We start from the raw sequence: 6,440 nt of genomic DNA, 5'->3' as shown, positions 1-6,440 counted from the left end.
GGCGACGCCTGAGTTGGTCGCAGTGATTCGATACAGGTGACAGTGATTCGGCTCTGGCTGAAGAAAGTGAGAAAGAAGCAGAATAAGAAGAAGGCAGAAGAGAGGTTTGGTAAGATTTTTGAAAACTCTCTGTCGACCGAAGCAAGTGTGCTGTGTTGTTGAGCTCTTGGCTGAGGAATCCCTTCTGTCTTAGTGTTCTGCTTCGTGGCTGTAAGTTTGATTGTTCATTTCTTTTGGCCACTGAATTCTGTAAGTCCTGTGCTTCATTTCAAATCTTTTCTGGGACTTTGTGGAGAGGTTACTCCACCGAGAAGGAGAAATACTTAGCCGAAATTTGTCCGGGGTGTGATCTACCGAAAGATCAAGGGATCGTCCACCTTACGGACACGCCGAGGAGTAGGGGCAAGTTATCCCCGAACCTCGTACATACTTGTGTAAGCTGTGGGTTGTGTTTCTTTCCTTGCATCAGTTTCCTTTTTGTTTATTTCCGCTGTGCTAACAAGCTTTTGTAAGGAATTGATTGAGTTTTTAGTGGAGGCTATTCACACCCCCCCCCCTCTTTAGCCATCCGAAGGTCCTAACAAGAAGAAGGTATCTCCTAAACTCAATTCAATTCCTTTAGAATCTAATTTGAGTTGTAGGAATAAGAAGAAGAAGAAGCACATTAGATGCTTCACATGTGGAGAACTTGGACATACCACACAAGATGCTCGAGGAAGGAAGAGTTCAAGAAGTTGGAGCATCTAAAGAAGTGGGAGAAGAAGAAGAGGAGCTCAAGTCAAGGGGGAGCTTCAAGGGTAAGGGAGGTATACCCTAATTTGAAGTGTAATTCAAATTCAAATTCTTATGTTCCCATGCATGCTAGGAGAAATAATGATTATCATTATGTAGCAATGAAAAATTTTAGATTTAGATATCATGATAGGAGTAGGGTAAATGTGGATCATAACCCTAGGAAATCTATGCATGATAAATTTAGAAATGATAGACCTAAGGAGACCCAAGGCATTAATCCCAAGAAGGGGAGACATATGCCTAGAAAGGGTAAGTCTAGGAATGTCCAAGGTGGACATGTTGACTCTAGGGTTATTCATTTAAGTTCAGTTGATCCTTAAGTCCAAGCACAAGTCATGTTTATATATTAGGGCAAAATTTAAGGATGCTTAAATAAACTTGATTCTTAACCATCTTTAATTGAGAATTAATTCAAATTTTGAAATTGAAAAAAGTTTTTTAAATAATTTTGAAATTGATTTTGAAAAGATTTTTAAATAATTTTGAAATTAATTTTGAAAAGTTTTTTTTAAAATAATTTTGAAATTAATTTTGAAAAGATTTTTAAATAATTTTGAAGTTAATTTTGAAAAGATTTTTAAATAATTTTGAAATTGATTTTAAAAAGATTTTTTAAATAATTTTGGAATTGATTTTGAAAAGATTTTTAAATAATTTTGAAATTAAGTTTGAAAAAATTTTTAAATAATTTTGAAATTGATTTTGAAAAGTTTAAATAATTTTGAAATTGATTTTGAAAAGTTTTTTTTAAAATAATTTTGAAATTAATTTTGAAAAGATTTTTAAATAATTTTGAAGTTAATTTTGAAAAAAAATTTAAATAATTTTGAAATTGATTTTGAAAAGTTTTTTAAATAATTTTGCAATTAATTTTGAAAAGTTTTTTAAATAATTTTGAAATTAATTTTGAAAAGATTTTTAAATAATTTTGAAATTGATTTTGAAAAGATTTTTAAATAATTTTGAAATTAATTTTGAAAAGTTTTTTTTAAATAATTTTGAAATTGATTTTGAAAAGTTTTTTAAATAATTTTGAAATAGATTTTGAAAAGAGTTTTTAAATAATTTTGAAATTGATTTTGAAAAGATTTTTTAAATAATTTTGAAATTAATTTTGAAAAGATTTTTAAATAATTTTGAAATTGATTTTGAAAAGTTTTTTAAATAATCTTGAAATTGATTTGAAAAGTTTTTTAAATAATTTTGAAATTGATTTTGAAAAGTTTTTTTAAATAATTTTGAAATTAATTTTGAAAAGATTTTTAAATAATTTTGAAATTGATTTTAAAAAGATATTTTAAATAATTTTGAAATTGATTTTGAAAAGAATTTTCAATAATTTAGAAATTAAGTTTGAAAAATTTTTTAAATAATTTTGAAATTGATTTTGAAAAGTTTTTTAAATAATTTTGAAATTAATTTTCAAAAGATTTTTAAATAATTTTGAAATTAATTTTGAAAAGATTTTAGAATAATTTTGAAATTAATTTTGAAAAGTTTTTTAAATAATTTTGAAATTGATTTTGAAAAGTTTTTTAAATAATTTTGAAATTGATTTTGAAAAGTTTTTTAAATAATTTTGAAATTGATTTTGAAAAGTTTTTTAAATAATTTTGAAATTAAATTTGAAAAGTTTTTTAAATAATTTTAAAATTAATTTTGAAAAGTTTTTTAAATAATTTTGAAATTGATTTTGAAAAGATTTTTAAATAATTTTGAAATTAATTTTGAAAAGATTTTTAAATAATTTTGAAATTAATTTTGAAAAGTTTTTTTAAATAATTTTGAAGTGAATTTTGAAAAGATTTTTAAATAATTTTGAATTTAATTTTGAAAAGATTTTTGAAATTGATTTTGAAAAGATTTTTTAAATAATTTTGAAATTGATTTTGGAAAGATTTTTTAAATAATTTTGAGATTTACTTTGAAAAGATTTTTAAATAATTTTGAAATTGATTTTGAAAAGTTTTTTTAAATAATTTTGAAATTGATTTTGAAAAGTTTTTTAAATAATTTTGAAATTGATTTTGAAAAGATTTTTTAAATAATTTTGAGATTTACTTTGAAAAGATTTTTAAATAATTTTGAAATTGATTTAGAAAAGTTTTTTAAATAATATTGAAATGGATTTTGAAAAGATTTTTAAATAATTTTGAAATTGATTTTGAAAAGATTTTTAAATAATTTTGAAATTGATTTTGAAAAGATTTTTAAATAATTTTGAAATTGATTTTGAAAAGATTTTTAAATAATTTTGAAATTAATTTTGAAAAGATTTTTGAAATTGATTTTGAAAAGATTTTTAAATAATTTTGAAATTGATTTTGAAAAGATTTTTAAATAATTTTGAAATTAATTTTGAAAAGATTTTTGAAATTGTTTTGAAATTAAGTTTGAAAAATTTTTTAAATAATTTTGAAATTGATTTTGAAAAGTTTTTTAAATAATTTTGAAATTGATTTTGAAAAGTTTTTTTTTAAATAATTTTGAAATTAATTTTGAAAAGATTTTTAAATAATTTTGAAGTTAATTTTGAAAAGATTTTTAAATAATTTTGAAATTAATTTTGAAAAGATTTTTGAAATTGATTTTGAAAAGATTTTTAAATAATTTTGAAATTAAGTTTGAAAATTTTTTTTAAATAATTTTTAAATTGATTTTGAAAAGTTTTTTAAATAATTTTGAAAGTGATTTTGAAAAGATTTTTTAAATAATTTTGAAATTAATTTTGAAAAGATTTTTAAATAATTTTGAAATTGATTTTGAAAAGTTTTTTTAAATAATTTTGAAGTTAATTTTGAAAAGTTTTTTAAATAATTTTGAAATTAATTTTGAAAAGAATTTTATTTCTTAGTCATCTCACCTGATCTAAATTGTCAATCAGGGAATCCTATAATTGATGTGAGATGATTTATTGTTGAATTCAAGGGTCTGGTTTAACTTTGTGTTAGATTCAGGTTTAGCTTTGGGTTCAACAAGTAAGCATTCTTTGGATAAACTTCTGGGCTATGGTGAGTCACAAGGAACTCATTAAAGTAACCATGCCTTCGAGGTCTTCCAAATAGTCCTACCCATTGAACATAATACTAATCATCGGTCTAACTATTTAGGATCCATTTAAGGGTAGCTTCGGTCAGTTTCACTTGGCCAAATGCACCAGGTCGAAGCCATATCTTCCTAGACATGCGATGCCCAAGTTTCCCTAACGTACTATCATCCAAAAATTTCACCAGTACTGTGGTTCAAGTTAAACTTATCCTTTTTAATCTATCCTTAATTACCCTACCGGGTAGTCTACTCTTGTTTTACCCATTCTGGGTAGATTAGGTTCAGTTACCCTATCGGGTAGTTCAGTTGGAGGTGCCAGCTAGTTTGGATCCTCCATCTAGTTTTCAATTTAATTTTGTTTTTTTAATTTAAATTCGAATTTAGAATTTAGATTTTGTAGATCGTTTTCATATTAGTTTTCCCTGGATCACGGCCTCGATACGGTCTGTCGAGGTAGTATATTTGATCCTTCGGAACCCAGTATTGGCCAAGTCCAACTTGATTGATCAATTTGGACTTGGGGACCCATGCTTGGACTGATTTGCTATTTTGTTTTATTAATGATAAATAAGATCTATATTTTTTTTTCCTTTTATATCCCAGTCCAGTTTTGTTGTAGACGGCTCTTTGTGTCCCAAGAATTAGATCCAAATTCTTGGAGCCCAGAGAGAACTTTTCTAAAGTAATTTTTAAATCTTTCAACTGATTTTTCATATATGAATTTTCTTTCTCAAGTTGTTGTACTTGAGTTGAGTCTTCAATTTGAACTTGATCAGGTAAAGATTTTGAGTTAGTTACTTCTTTAAAAGTGGTTACTTCTTTTAAAAGTGACTTAATTTTCAAATTTGACTTGGCTAATTTGCGAAGTAAATAATTGACTAAATTATTAAGTCTAGGAATACTTACAGCGGAGTCTGGCCCTTCGGAAACGGATGCGGATCCGTGGCTTTGCTCGGAGTCGGCATCTGACTCGCTCTCGGATTCGATGATCTGGTCCCGGGCCATCAATGCGAGTAAACTCGTTTGGTCGAGTTCGTCGTCTTCGTCCTCCGAAGAAGATTCGTCCCAGGTTGCCTTTAGTGCCTTCTTTCTTCTTTGCTTCTTGGCTTCCTTTTGATTGGGGTAGTTGGCTTTTATATGCCCCTTCTGGTTGCACCCGTAGCAAGTGACTTCGTACTTTGCCTTTGAGTTCTGTTGAGCCTCCTTTGATTGAACTGCCTTCTTTAGATTTTTCTTGTTGAAGCCCTTCTTCTTCTTGTAGAGCTTCTTTACAAGATTCACAAACTCGCTGGCCAGTTCATCTTCTGAATCTTCTGAATTGGGTTCGTCTTCTGATTCTGATTCAACTTTTCGCCGTCCTCTTGATTCCCGTGTTCGACTCGTTCCTGCAATCAAAGCAATACCTTTCTCGGATGGCAGTGTATTAGTTTATTCATGGAGTTCAAATTCGCTAAATAACTCGTCTAATTTTAAGGACGACAAATCCTTAGAGACTTTGTAGGCATCTACCATTGATGCCCACAATGAACTCCTAGGAAATGAGTTAAGTGCATACCTTATTATATCTCTGTTTTCTACCTTCTGCCCGATTCCATGTAGAGAATTCAGGATATCTTGAATTCGGGCGTGCAAAGAGCTTGCCGTCTCATCTTCCTGCATTTTCAAATTGTATAGTTTATTTAGTAACAAATCACGCTTACTTACCTTGGTTTCCGCAGTGCCTTCGTGAAGTTCAATCAGTTTCTCCCATAGTTCCTTTGCGGAGGAGAATGGACCGACTCTGTTGAGCTCTTCTTTGGTAAGACCGCACTGGATTGTGCAGGTGGCTTTGGCGTCGGCTTCCACCTTTTTGATAAATGTTGGCTCCCAGTCCTCACAGGATGTAGGCTTACCGTCTGTACCAGTTGGTAGTTGTAGTCCTGTTTTGACGATCATCCAGGTGTCGAACTGGATCTTTAGATAAATTTCCATTCGCCCCTTCCAATATCCGAAGTCTTCTTCGGAAAATAATGGGGGACGAACGGTGCTAAATCCTTCTTGTTGGGCCATTTAGATCTACAAAAAAATAGAAACAACAAGATCTATTCCAAGACTAAGTCTTGGATTAGTAGTGTGGGAGGAAGGAAAAAAAATAACAGGCTCAAGTGGTATTGACCAGCTTTGAGCAGAAAATCGATTCGTAAAAAGAAATTAGAATATAGCTATGAGGCTAAATTCTAATTGACTCCGAACAAAACCACAAAAAAAAAATTATCTCGAATAGTGGTTGCACTGATTCAAGACGACCCCGCTCTGATACCAATTATTGGATCGAGAAGCGCTAGAGGGGGGGTGAATAGCGCTCGTGGCTATTTCGTTCGATTTGTAAAACTATCGGAGTAATTAATGTTGGTGCAACCTTAGGTCAAGGTTGACCTGGTTGACTTGACTCGAGTTGACCTGACTCGAGTTGTATTTTGATGTTTGACGAGAATAGAAAAGTTCTATTCTGATGTTTGACGAGAATAGAAAAGTTCTATTCTGATGTTTAAAGAAAATAGAAAAGTTGTATTCTGATGTTTGACAGAATATAAACTTGGGAGATTGCGGGTGCAAGC

The sequence above is a fragment of the Zingiber officinale genome, chromosome 7A (assembly GCF_018446385.1).
Source record: "Zingiber officinale cultivar Zhangliang chromosome 7A, Zo_v1.1, whole genome shotgun sequence".
Classification (NCBI taxonomy): Eukaryota; Viridiplantae; Streptophyta; class Magnoliopsida; order Zingiberales; family Zingiberaceae; genus Zingiber; species Zingiber officinale.
The sequence above is the reverse complement of the archived record's forward strand: the minus strand, read 5'-3'. Positions refer to the sequence as shown.